The 14,266-nt window shown below is 33.8% G+C and overlaps 1 pseudogene; it reads left to right on the forward strand.

The window, feature by feature from the left end:
- Window positions 1-13,914: 13,914 nt before the first annotated feature.
- On the forward strand, window positions 13,915-14,034 carry LOC145243323 (5S ribosomal RNA; annotated as a pseudogene).
- Window positions 14,035-14,266: the final 232 nt, after the last annotated feature.

The raw sequence follows: 14,266 nt of genomic DNA on the forward strand, positions 1-14,266 counted from the left end.
TCGTACAAAAACTGAATTACTACATAACAGGGTAAAAAGAAGTATCAAATGGGGTGGGGTGGGGGGTACTGGAGATCAGCTGAGTGATTGGCCAGATTGATGAAGATACAAAAAAGATGATGGTCACATGAACTGATATGAAGGTATTTAGTTCCCTCTCATACAAGAACCGTGACACCAGGTTCGGAAAGTGATATTGAGAAATCAGCGTCCCCGATGAAGAGCACTCTGACCTGCAAAAATGCCTTGGAAGTCCCATCGATATTTCCCGGTACGAGCGCTTCAGGCGATTAAAAATAAACTAATCCCTTCTCAAAGAGAGAAGGCAGCGCTTGGGAGAGTGGACCTCCTGGAACTGCACAGCAATACACCGCAATCGTTAGGTACCAGATCAATACAGGAATTGATTTTAGGGGCTGGTAATTAAATCCTGATGGATTCGGCCCGTCTGATTTCTAATTCTGTCGGTAATACACGTAATTATACCATCGGAATAGCAACATTGGTTCTATCAATCGTATACAATAATTATGTTTCTGGATCAAATAAACTTCATATATCGTTAAAATAACGAAATAAAAAAAAAAATACATTTCATTATTTTAGTTGCGATCTTCTGTTTTTTTATGGTAATTCCAATTCGACTAGAAGAATTGTGGAGTTATTCAAACACGTCTAATTCGCATATCTTTAAATACCGCATTCGTTAGTTTGGTGCGAGTGCAGAGTTGACGTGATTATTAAAAACTAGCAGGACCTGTAGAAATTTCACACCGGCATCTTTCACATGTAATATATTGCTGCTGGGCATTTTGTGAACGTTTAGCGATATTATTGTAGCCCTTTTGTATAAACTGTAAAAGTATTTATTGAAATAATTTGGTCAATGCAGTGTCAGAATTTGGTTTTACGATTTATCCCAAAAATCCTTTTAGGAGTTTGTGACAATAATGTCTGTGTGTGTGTGTGTGTGTGTGTGTGTGTGTGTGTGTGTGGTCACGAATAGGCTCCTATATGGTTGACTATTTTTAAAAACTGATTGCATATAATAATAGAAAATGTATCGAGACACAGGAATTGGTATGCTTCATCTGGCAGAACCGTGGTTCATTAAAATTGTGGGGTCTGCGTTCGCGCCTGGTCCACAAAGTATGGAAATAAAAAATTTAAAAATTAAAAAAAAAAAAAATGTTTACAAGTGTTTTTGATATAGATGCACATAATAATACTTTTATAAGTATGTTTTAACTTAAATAGGGATGGTATAATAAAATTGTGGGGTCTGCGTTCGCGCCTGGCCCCCATAGAATGGAAATAGGCACAAACTTTAATAAAGACTTTTCATATCTATCTGCGTAAGTATACTTTGTTAATTATGTTTCAGTTTGAAGAAATATGGTATAATAAAATTATGGGGTGGTCGTTCGCGCCTAACCTCCATAGAATCGAAATATGTCATTAAAGTTTAACAAGGTTTTTTAATATAAATCCACAGAATATTGTGATAAGTGTTTCAGTATGAACAGGTATGGTATAATAAATTATGGGGTTTATCTATTTTATTTTTACTTTCATCATATTTTGCTTTGGTTTTGATACACCCAAATTCGAAGCTATCTCTTTACAACCCTTCCTTTTCATAACCTATCATACTTTTATAAATCAGAGTCCATTTTCTGTAGGTTGTTTTTTAACCCAGTCAACGACGGTTACTTTTGCTAGTATATATATAAAAATGAAAAAAAACAGCCTTTTGCTAATTGTACAAAACTTTTGTGAAGAGAATTGCACCAATTTATTGGATTCTTCGATAAATATACTTTATTTAAATATACTTCATTTAAACCTGCGCTACCTATTACGATCGTCGTCGATATACAAATAAGTGTTTCGGCAATATAATCTACTGGATTCGTACTTATTACGTTGCTTGAATTTAATGTTTTTTTTTAAACATATTTGAAAACATTAACATTTTAAAACTGTTAAACTATTTTTTGTTGCACAGTCGCCTTTTTGAAACTGCTAAAACTATAAAAACAACAAAAAACGTTTACACATTTATTGTTTCATCAAATAAATATATTAAAATATCTAAATAATTTGACAAAATATTAACTCAAATAACATAGTTATTTGAAAAGATATGCAATTAAAAAGTAAAAAAATTAATCGATAAAAGTTTACATATTTTCATATATTTTTATTATAAGGGGCGAAAAAAAATATATTTGAAAATTGTATCCATTTTGTGCTTCCATACTTCAATTAACAGATGCGGGCATCACCTGCCAGCGTGTTTAAAAGTTAGGGTCTGGTTTTATGAACAATTACCCAAACTTTCGTTAAAAAAGGAAAAATGCCGACCCGAATTTTTATTTATGGCCTTTTTTTTTGTTCGAGCGTAGCGGCCACGTTAGAATTCCTTTCTTAACAATGACCTGATTTGGATCATGATAATCCTTTTCGGTTCAGGGATACTCTCGGCATTGTTTTGATAGATCTTAAAAAAAAAAACTCCACATGTCCGGTGAGTGCGTAGCCAATTCATAATCATACCCCAAACTGATGAGACGATCACTAAAATGTCCCTACAGTCATTCCAACAACTAATTTGAAGTGTGTGAAGTTGCGACATCCTATTGAAACCGCTATGCATCCTTCTCAACACCTTTTCCTCTGCCCAATCCTTCGTTAAACAAAATAACGACCAACAGGTAGCAATTAGTATTGATCATGGCTGATCGTTCATTCTCGTCTTTAAACCACTAAGTACCAATGATCCTATAAGATGATCAAATGTTCATATGATTTTATATTCTAAACAATGAAGTAGAATGTAGGGGATTATTTTGATAGACATTATCTATAATAACTCCGCAGATCCGATCAGAGTGAAATCGATTTATGATGTGTAATACATACATACTTCACACTTAGCTCATCTTAAGCCGCTCCCAATCTTTATGTGTAAGTTTATTTTAAAGATAACGTTTATCAGAATCATGCCTTTTTACAGCATCTGTTATTATTAAGGGTCCCAGCATTTAATTTTAATAACTTTGAGCTATTATCAAGACTTCAAAGAGGTTGTATATGTTTTTTTTTTAGCAGAATTGCACCATGTTTAGAAGTTGATTTAAATTTATATGTTTGTGAGATTATCGAGTGTTATCTTAGGATAAAGAAGCCACCATGGCTCAGATCAGTCGTTTCAGGTGTGCTTGCAACGCAGAAGTTCACATTTGGAACTTATTCAATGTATATAAAAGATAGACAGTCTTGATTGAAAATCGATGGTCAAGCCAAGACTAATGTTTATTTTATGGGTCGATGCAAAAGAATGTGAATTACATCAAGGATCTTATAAGTGGAATTCTGGAAAGGTCATCCTGTGTATGGCCCTCCATCTACGGTATTCAAGGAAAGTCTCAAACTAGGATTAGTTGACAGACAGACAGATAACAGACAGAGAAAACATTGATAATGGAAGTCTTAAGCGATATCGATAGTTGTGATTTTAAACGCTTCACCAACAGATGGGATGAGGGTGCGGATAAGTTTGTATCACTTGTAGAATAGTAATCTTGAAGCCTAGCCCCACCTCTAAATCGATCGATCGATCGTTTACCTGTATTATGCACGCATTGTTACTTTTTTGTCTTAATTTGAAACTTAATTTTCCATCACTGTTACTAATAATACAGTATTATATATATATATATATATATATGTATATATATATATATATTATATATATGTATATATATATATATTATATATATATATATATATATATATATATATATATATATATATATATATATACTAGCTGTACCCTGCCACGCGTTTCTGTGGCTCAATTTGGTGTAATGGAAAATTCTAATAAAAAGAGAAAATGCATGTTTCTTATATTCTTAGTACAGCAATCCACTCCAAGAAGTCAAAAAAAAAAAAAAAAAAAAAAAAAGCGAAAATGAAAAAAAATGTTACTCTTGCAGAAATGGATCCTGATCCTCGGGATTACCGTCAATCATGGCTTGGGCTCGACCAACAATCAGTGGATAAAGCTGAACGTAGCAAAAATGTTGAAACGTTAAATGTTTTTTTTTTTTTTTTCTGTATACAAAAATGTGAGTTAGTAATTGATATTTGAGTGATGGGGGGGGTTACTATACACAGATTCGAAAAAGTTGTCAAAACAAATAAATGAAAGGTAAGGTAAGTTATGTTTCTACCTAACTGGATAATTGTTTAGTGTTTTTATGTAATGTAAAATGTTTAATCGGCTCGAAAAACAGAAATGATTGCAGACTCTGTTGAATACGTTGTTTGGGAAAGTAAGTTCAAAACTAAAAACTATACAATACAGTGTCAAAAACCCACCGAATATATGTTACCATGACATAGGCTGACATAATCGGTGGGTTTGAGACAGTATTTTGTATAGTTTTTTAGTTTTAACTCACTTTCTCAAACTTAACGTAATCAACAGTGTCCGCCACCATTTGTATCTTTCAAATACACCGGTAAACAGTTTTTCGAGCCGACTAAACGTTACATTAAATGAAAAGGGTTTGTATTACTAAACACAGATACAAAGAAGTTGTCAAAAAATAAATATATAACAAATAAATGTTATCAAAGGCAAGAAAAGTAAATGTTCTACCTAACTGGATAACATTGTAGTGTTTTTATGTAATGTATAATGTTTAATCGGTTCAAAACATGCAGTGTTTATCGGTATATTTGAAAAATGCAAATTTTTTTTTTTTTTTTTATTACATTTTCACCCCAAACAAGGCAAATTGCCACTTTGGTGTAGGGGGCTACTATCAGGGGAAACAACTACTGGGGTACTATGTAGGGATTTGGGCAGCAAGGTGTCGGTTCACGTTACACTTGAACTTCTGCACGTCAGTACTGTTGGGGAAGCAGGGACCTGGAATGGAATTCCAGAGTCTTGCGGTTCTGGGGAAGAAACTATTGGAGTAAAAAGATCTTTTACATCTAGGGACCTCTACAGTGTGGGGGTGGGATTTAGTAGCCTGTCGGGTTTGTCGAGGGTGCTCGCGTCGTGGGGGCACAAGTGATTGCAGTTCGTCAGAGCATTCACCACTAAAATACTTGTAGAAAAGGCAGAGGGATGCAACATTTCGTCGATGGGACAGAGGCTGAAGCTTAGATGCCAGTTCAGGGCCTATCAGGTTTGCGACTCTCTTTTGAACCTTGTCAAGGAGCGAGAGACTAGTAGCAGATGCACCAGCCCAGATGTGGCAGCAATACTCCATACATGGGCGAATGGTGGCCTTATAGAGGTACAGGATACTTTCGGGTGTTAGTAGTTTTCTAGCACGGTAGAGAGAGCCTACCTTTCTTGCAGCGGCCCTGGCAATGCCTTCAATGTAATTGTTCCAACTCATGTTTCCTGTGAACGTTAGGCCAAGGAGTTTGAAAGATGGACTCTCAGATAAAGAGTCGTTAGCCATTGCTATGGGTGGTAGAGAGGGTTTCTTGTAATTATTGAATGAAACTAGTTTAGTCTTGGCAGCATTAAATGCGACCAACCACTTTTGTCCCCATTCCACTACAGATTGGAGGTCTTCCTCTAGTGTTTCTGCCATTTCTTTAGAAATGTGTTCATTCGTCTTCCTGTCGTGTCTGCCATAGAGTGTAGTGTCATCAGCATATATACCCATCTCAGAGGCAATGTTGTCGGGGAGGTCATTTATGAATATCAGGAACAATAGAGGTCCAAGGATAGAACCCTGGGGCACTCCCGCATTTATATCATATTGTTTAGATGTGCGACCGTCGAGGACTACCTGGATTTTGGCAGACTGTATCAGACACATTAAGTTTGGGGAAATTTTGGGAAAATGAGTTTAAACTAAAATACTATACAAAATATTGTTAGGAACTCACTCAATATATGTTACTGTGACGTAGGCTGACATATAATCAGTGGTTTTAAACTTTTGCTCGATATAGGTGACGACTTTTAAGAGTCCCTTTTAGTGATTACCTGGTTCGAGGATATTTGTACAACTAAATGACAAGTCTGATCCAAAAATCCGGTATTATTTTACTATAAGGCCCGTCTCATGTTCGTATATAACGAAATATTTTATTGTAGATTTCGGTGTACTAAAAACGAATCTGCAAACCGTTTCCGTCACAAAAAGAAAGTTTTCATGATATGAAGAAATTACTTTTTCGAAAAGTGGGTGATCACTTTTCAATGTAAATTTAACTTAGAATGAGCACCCATTTTCTGACCACCTGAGAGAGGGGCATTTTTCTGTGTGTTTCTTGGCTAAAAAGGTTTTTGTTTGATTTCTTTTGCATGGTAATAACGCCTGAACTCTGGGACTATTTTCCATTTCACAGCCGTAGCTTTTGTTTATGCTACGCGCGAGCATAAGCGAAAGCTGTTTAGTCAATAAACATGGGAAAAGTCCCACCCTCTCTCATCTGGCTAGAAAGTAGGTGCTTATTTTAAGTTAAATTTACATGGAAAAGTGATCGCCTACTTTTCGAAAAAGTAATTTTTTCATATCATAAAAACTATTTTTTTTTACGACGGAAACGGTTTGCAGATTCGTTTTTAGCACACCGAAATCTACAAAAAATTTTTTTTGTTATATACGAAAATGGAATATTTTATCAAAAATCCGGGAGAAAATAGTTTTCAATAAAAACAGCAAATGAATTCGATAGAAAAAAATGGATGCTATTTTTTAAAATTTTCCTGTGTGTTTCTTGGCAAAAAAGTTTTTTGTTTGATTACTTTTGCATTTTGCAATTTAAACAGGTAATTTTAAAGGATTTTCCAAGGGTAAAATGAAAGTTCCCCCCCCCCCAAAAAAAAATCGTGGCCACAAAGTGGGTGATCATTTTACTTTAAATTATTATGGAAAAGTGATCCTCCACTTTTTTAAACTAACATTTCTTCATATCTTGGAAACTACTCGTTTGCCTTAATTATAAACGTTATTTTCGTTTTCAGCGACCCCGAAAACTCATAAGAGTGGTAATTTTAAAGGAATTTTCGAGGGTGGAGTAATTCTTCATATTTACCCCCCCCAATAAAATAAGAAATTAAGAATTAGACAAATTTATTTTAGGTAGGTTCGCAAGGAAAGCTTTTAAAAATAAAAAAATAAGATAAACAAATGATGCTAAGTGGGTGCTTATTTTAAGTTAAATTTACATGGAAAAGTGATCGCTTACTTTTCGAAAAAGTAATTTCTTCATATCATAAAAACTATATTTTGCGATGAAAACAGTTTGCAGACTCGTTTTCAGCACATCGAAATCTACAAAACCTTTTTTTGTTATATACGAACGTGAGACGCACGCATGGAAAATTTTATCAAAAATCCGGGAGAAAATAGTTTTCAATAAAAACAGCAAATGAATTCGATAGAAATAAATGGATGCTATTTTAAGATAAACAAATAATGCTAGTGCACTTACCGGACCGCGCTATTTTTAAAATCGAATTTCCAAATTTAATTAAAGTTTTATATGTTTTTTTTATTCAATTGTAAGGTTAAAGTACAATATATATATATATATATATATATATATATATATATATATATATATATATATATATATATATATATATATATATATAATTTAAAAAATAGGGATTTTTTTTTTACCCATCTATTAATTAGAAAGTTAAATGTAATTCGAAAGTCGTCCACGTGTGGTGCACGTGAAAGGCTAATTTCTACCGGAAATGGCGAATAGTCCAGCAGCTACGAAAAATATTTTTATTTTATTAAATATATTTTTATAATTTGCCATCTTAATGATCTTAATTTATTTTAATAACATGCAAACATTCCTTTACTTTACAGATAAATATATCGAAAAACAAAAAAAAAAACTCAAAAAGCAAGCGACAAACTTTTTTGTTTGCCTTATATAATAAAGAAAAAATGTGTAAATTAAAAAATTTGGAAGATAAACAAATGAATTGTTTTTTTTTGTTTTTTTTACTTATCGAGTAAAAAGAAAATGAAAACTACTTCGTTTCGTCAATTCGTAGCTGTGAAATAAATCGAACCGGAAGTTCAGTTTTATCAACAAAGCAGGTTCGCACTAACGGTTACAAAAATATATTTATTTTATTTAATATTTTAATAATTCGCGAGGTAAATTTATTTTAATAACATAAAAACATCCCTTGACTCTAAAGATGGCTTGTCTGAAAATTTCAAATAAATTGGTAACGTAGAAATATGGTTTTATTCACTTTTAACGAACCAAATTTACATTTTTATATATATAGATATATAAAATCTATAGATTCCTCTTAGCCACAACTGTATTTTCCGTTTCCGAAAATATACGTATACATTACACGTACATGTACGGTAATCCGACCCCCATCCTCTAAAAGAAAACAAATATATAGCGTAATATTTTAAGATTGGAAAAGAATTGAAATCGGAATCGGTAATTGCACCAGAATCGGAAAAGAATATTGGACCCCCGCCTCCTAAAAAAAGGGGCTCCTTTAGTCTTTGACAGACTATGGATACCTACGAAGGGGTGCGTGCGCGTGAAAATCTTTTTGACAGAAGGTGAGCAATCTCCAACCACACGTCTTCTGAGTCGACATTGCTTAATACCAGTCGCAAATGAAGTGTATGTACAGGACGACCAAAGACAAATGCCGAGATTACCAGAAGAAATAGCAACAATCAATAATCCGTCAAAAGGAATTTTGACGGATTATTGATTGTTGCTATTTCTTTTGATGAGTTAAGGGCATACTGGATTAACTGATCGATATAATAATTAAGTGATTGATTTTGCGCTACGAAACAGATATTCTCAAGAATTGTATAAGTCAACTGAATTAAAGGAATAAATTATAAGATGGTCAACATCATGAATTTTGGAATATAGTTTTTTGTCGTTTATTTTTTATATTGCTCTGTAATTACATTGAGCTTCTTAAATAAGGATTGGTATATATTATTAGAAAATATATTTCTACAGAAACATATATATATATATATATATATTAATTTAAAGGTTATGACGGTTTTTTGAAGCATGAAAAAAACGATGTTATTTTTTGCATTTAATATGTTTATTGTTATTTTTTATATTTCAAGTGGACCTCCGCTTTTGGTCACAAAAAGTATCGAAATGAAAAAGAAAAAGAAAACCGTTGAAAGAACTGGAAATTTGTAGCGTGGACAGCGTTCATTCATAGCAATCATGTTCGAAAAAGTTCGCGTGAATTATTTTAGCCGTTTGTGGAAGAAGATTGTGTTTTTCAATATATTTTAATGTTGCAACGTAAAAGCGTTTAATTCAAACGGCAAAAATGAGACGCAATTGATTTCAATATGTATAATAGAATTGAAATGAAATTGTTAAACGGTAAAAATAATGTAATTATTAGTTATGAATAATAATAATAATAATAATAATAATAATAATAATAATAATAATAATAATAATAATAATAATAATAAAACTACTGAAGAGGGCAGAGGTAGAGACAATGTCGGCATTTTTAATGATGAGTAAAGTCTGTCTCTCTTTCAATAAAGGATAGGGACGAACATAAATAAATGAATAAATGAATAATAATAATAATAATAATAATAATAATAATAATAATAATAATAATAATAATAATAAAATCAATAAAATTAATATTAGTTAATAATTAAATGAGAATTCAGATAACTCGGTTCTGAATTAAACGCTTTCACGTTGCAACACTAAAAAAATATTAAAAACACAATCTTCTTCCGCAAACGGCTAAAATAATTCACGTAAACTTTTTCGAACATGATTGTTAGGAATGAACGCTGTCTACACTACAAATTTCCAGTTCTTTGAACGGTATTCTTTTTCTTTTTCATAATCTTTAAATTACTATCCTACAAGCATACGCGGACTTTTAACATTATATATATATATATATATATATATATATATATATATATATATATATATATATATATATATATATATATATACCAGGTTAAAAGTATTCAAGATGATAACTAATAAATTTAAAGAGGTTATTAAAAGTGCTCAATAAAAGAAGAGCAAGATATATTTTTATTATTTACACTGGCGATGCTAATGTTTCAAACAAATGGTCGGTTAAAACCAAAATACCTCGTGAGGCGACTTAATAATTTGTTGTTTTCGGGGATACTGCCTTCGGACTATGCTCTGTCGGTATATTTTAAGCATAGATTAAAAGGGTTGATATAAAGAATAGAAAATATTCGTAAAAGCATACATTTTCAGAAATCATATATATATATATATATATATATATATATATATATATATATACATATATATATACACACACACACACGAGGGACGTGCAATAAGTAATGCCCCTGATCTAGCTAAAATTTTTCATGTGCAAAATTTTCATCTCCGAGTTATGTGGCAAATTACAGCTCTGAACTAATTGTGGTTTCTGTTTTACAAGTGTTTCAACTGAGTCAGGTGTGAAATGGAGCCTGTTGAATGTCGAGCAGTGATCCGGTTTTTGTATTTGAAAGGACGCACACCACAGGAGACTTTTGATGAAATGAAAGAAACTTATGGTGATAATTCCCCATCATATGACCTTGTAAAACGCTGGCATCGTGAATTCAAACATGGCCGGAAGTCTGTGGAAACAGCTCCCAGTCCTGGTCGCCCCTCTTATGCCATTGATGAGGCATCTGTCCGTCAAGTTGAAGCTGCCATTTTGGAAGATCGGCGCACTACTATTCGCCAAATAGCCGAAGATGTCAAGATTAGTACAGGGTCTGTGGAAACTATCATTCATGACCATTTGCATATGCATAAGGTCTCTGCCAGATGGATTCCCAGGTTGCTCACATCATTCCAGAAGCAAGAACGCGTCGAGTGCTCGAGGATGAATTTGGAGATGTGTTAAGAAGATGAGTCAAAGTTTTTCAAAAGACTGATTGCATAGGATGAAACCTGGGTCCATCACTATGATCCAGAGACAAAAGCCCAGTCAATGCAGTGGAAGCACTTGGACTCACCACCTCCAAAGAAGGCAAGGGTGCGACCCTTCGCTCACAGTCTTCTGGGACCAGGACGGAGTAGTGAAGACAGATTTCCTGGTTAAGGGTACCACAATTACAGGAGCATATTATGCTTCACTTTTGAGGAAATTAAGGGAAGCTATCAAAATCAAGAGGCGGGGCAAGATCAGCAAAGATACCCTCCTCCTGCAGGACAACGCTCTGGTCCACAACTCGCATGTCGCCAGATCAGAAGCACAGGCGTGTGGTTATGAAATCCTACCCTATCCTCCCTACTCTCCTGACTTTGCACCATCTGACTTTCACCTCTTCCCAGCCATGAAGTTGTTTTTGAAATGAAAGCGTTTCCCAGATGATGCAGCCTTGATTTCTGAAATCACGTCGTGGTTAGATGACCAACCTGGGGTGTTCTAAAAACGGTTTCCAGAGCTGCATCACCCGATTGGAGAAATGCATAACTCTGGGTGGTTCCTATGTAGAGAAAGAGTAATAACTGTGCCAAGTTTCGTTGCTTTACTGCTATGGGAAGTGGGCCAGGGGCATTACTTAATGCACGCTCCTCGTATATATATATATATATATATATATATATATATATATATATATATATATAAAGGAACAGATGTCGATTGACTTGCACATTTTTTTTAATTAAAAAAAACTATAATAAAAAATTTCGTAGTCTCCTCTTAACGTTTTTTTTTATTATAAAATTAAATAGCCAATTTGAAACTGTAAACAGGCAACCATGTTTTTGGACAATTTTTGTTGAGGAACTGGTTTTAATGATTTTTAACTGATAAAGAGCGACTATAAAGGGAGTTAATTAATTTCTCATTGATTAATGTTTGCGATGATGATGTTTGTGTGGCACTAGAAATACGGACAAGTACATTAACATTTATATAATAATAAGAAATATAGCCTGGATTCTTAGTTTACATATTGCAGACTTAGCACTTGTATAAGACGACTTACCAGGGGAAAGGGGGTTCCACTTTAAAATTATGAAAAATAAATTAAAAAAAACTTAAATTGTAAAATAAAAATCAGGGATCATCTTTTGTTTACCATATAGCTGTTTCGGACACACACACACACACACACACACACACACACACACACACACACATACACACACATAGCAACAATGATAGAACAACGGGCCATGAAAATTCTACTGCGGGTAAATTGGTAGCGTGTTTTTTTTTAATTTGTTTTTTGTTTTTCATGACGTGGTTTGTAAGTTCAAACTCTGCACATCAATTTCTCTATGTTTTTTTTTTCGTTAACTGGAAAGAAGTTTATATAAAATAATTTTATAAAAGAAACAGTGGGTTCTCTAGAGTGCAATGTAGAATAATATATATTTTGACTAAGCTACTGCATGGAGGCACGTGAAGCTTCCTCCCGGGCGATTTCCCGGATTTCGATGAGAATAAAAATATAGGAGTGTGAAATATTCGTTGATATTTAACTATTTCCTATTAAAACATAACGTTTGGAATCTTCTATAGATTTCGCCATTCTTCGACATTTCATATGTTGAAATTAACATTATTAGAAAATGTAGAACCACTGTCATAATAAAGAAAAATAATCAAACTGGATCTTTTTATGTTTCGATGGGTTCATTGGTTTCAATTGAAGTAACTGATTTGGTCAGCCTTTGTATATTATGCAATCTTACTAAAGACATTGATGTAGAAACTATAAGACTGTATAGAGGTGATGGTGTCTTAATCGTAAAACAACGTCACTCGACATAGATGAAAAAAAAAATTAAAAAAAAAAACTTTTGAAGAAATGCCAGGATTCTAAATAGAAATAACAAAACAGATTTTATTTTAAACGTAACTTTTAACTTGAATGAGAAAACTTGCAGAACACGAAACAAAGACAATGAGAATACAAATCATATTACCTCCACTCTCAAATTACAGACAAAAAATTTCTTATTCAATTGATATTGAATATTTAATAAAAAGACCTCGAGCGAAAACGCCACGGTAAGGAAAACGAAAAAAAAAACTATAAACAGGAGAGAGAGAGAGAGAGAGAGAGAGAGAGAGAGAGAGAGAGAGAGAGAGAGAGAGTACATTAGAGACGTGGGTGACATCACATCCGTGACGAGAAGTCACGTGTGACGGGAGAATGAGGAATTAAATGTCATTGTTACAAAAAAGGTTGTTGGTTAGCTGGTTGTTTTTGTTTTACGGCATATCAACCTTTTTCAGGTTATTTAATGCAGAATCCAGTGATTTTGAAGAAAAACGTTTTAATAGAATACATTTGTTTTCTTTTTAAGTCGGTTTCTATTTAACCTATAGTTGGGACCATAACAGGTACTACCACTCTGGGTCAGAGTGGACCTGGGAGCAATGGCAATTAAGGGTTGATTAAGGGGTGGCTCCACACTCCGCCAAACCCACAAACTAGTGTCTCACCATCGGATATATTTTGTCATATCCAGGACCTTACAAAAAATGGAGTCCAGTTATTACTTGTCCTATGTTCCTTGCGACGTACTATACTACAACGTGTTGGGTCTCGGGTATCTATATGTTAACGCGTGTAACATTACGTTAAAAGATAGTGGTTATAAAAAGCATTATCTAACAAACGACTTAATATCTCAAAAAATAGGGATATTATTCGGTTTACACATCCATTTAATCACATGCTTTAAACAAAACTAGATGAAAGATTCCTTAACTTAATCAACCTTCATTTCCCTCCAACAATATTCTCTATAAAATTTTAAATGAACACACCGTTGACGTTTCACAATTTTTTTAGATGAGGATTGGTTAATCGCATTATTTGGATTCATCGGACTATAGTTCTCATCTTATACGGCATAATCACGTTGACACACCGGTTCCCGTCAGATCACCGAAGTTAAGCAATGTTGAGCCTGGTTATTACTAAAAATGGGTGACCAATTTGGGAAGTCCAGGTGCTGTATGTAGGAGGACGTTGACACCTCCCTGAAAAAAAGGTGCAAAAACCTAACGTCATCATCTCCCCTAACGGGGATATACATGCGACTCGGGACCGCTTGTGAATTTCATACTCCCATGAAACTTCCTCTTTCGGAGGAAGTCGGTTAAACCCTGAATAGGGTTGGTGCTGACTGCACACACACACACACACACACACACACACACACACACAGTTCTCATCTTGAGTGTGATTTTCAC

This window comes from Euprymna scolopes, chromosome 21 (genome assembly GCF_053919585.1).
Source record: "Euprymna scolopes isolate OS-2025 chromosome 21, ASM5391958v1, whole genome shotgun sequence".
Classification (NCBI taxonomy): Eukaryota; Metazoa; Mollusca; class Cephalopoda; order Sepiida; family Sepiolidae; genus Euprymna; species Euprymna scolopes.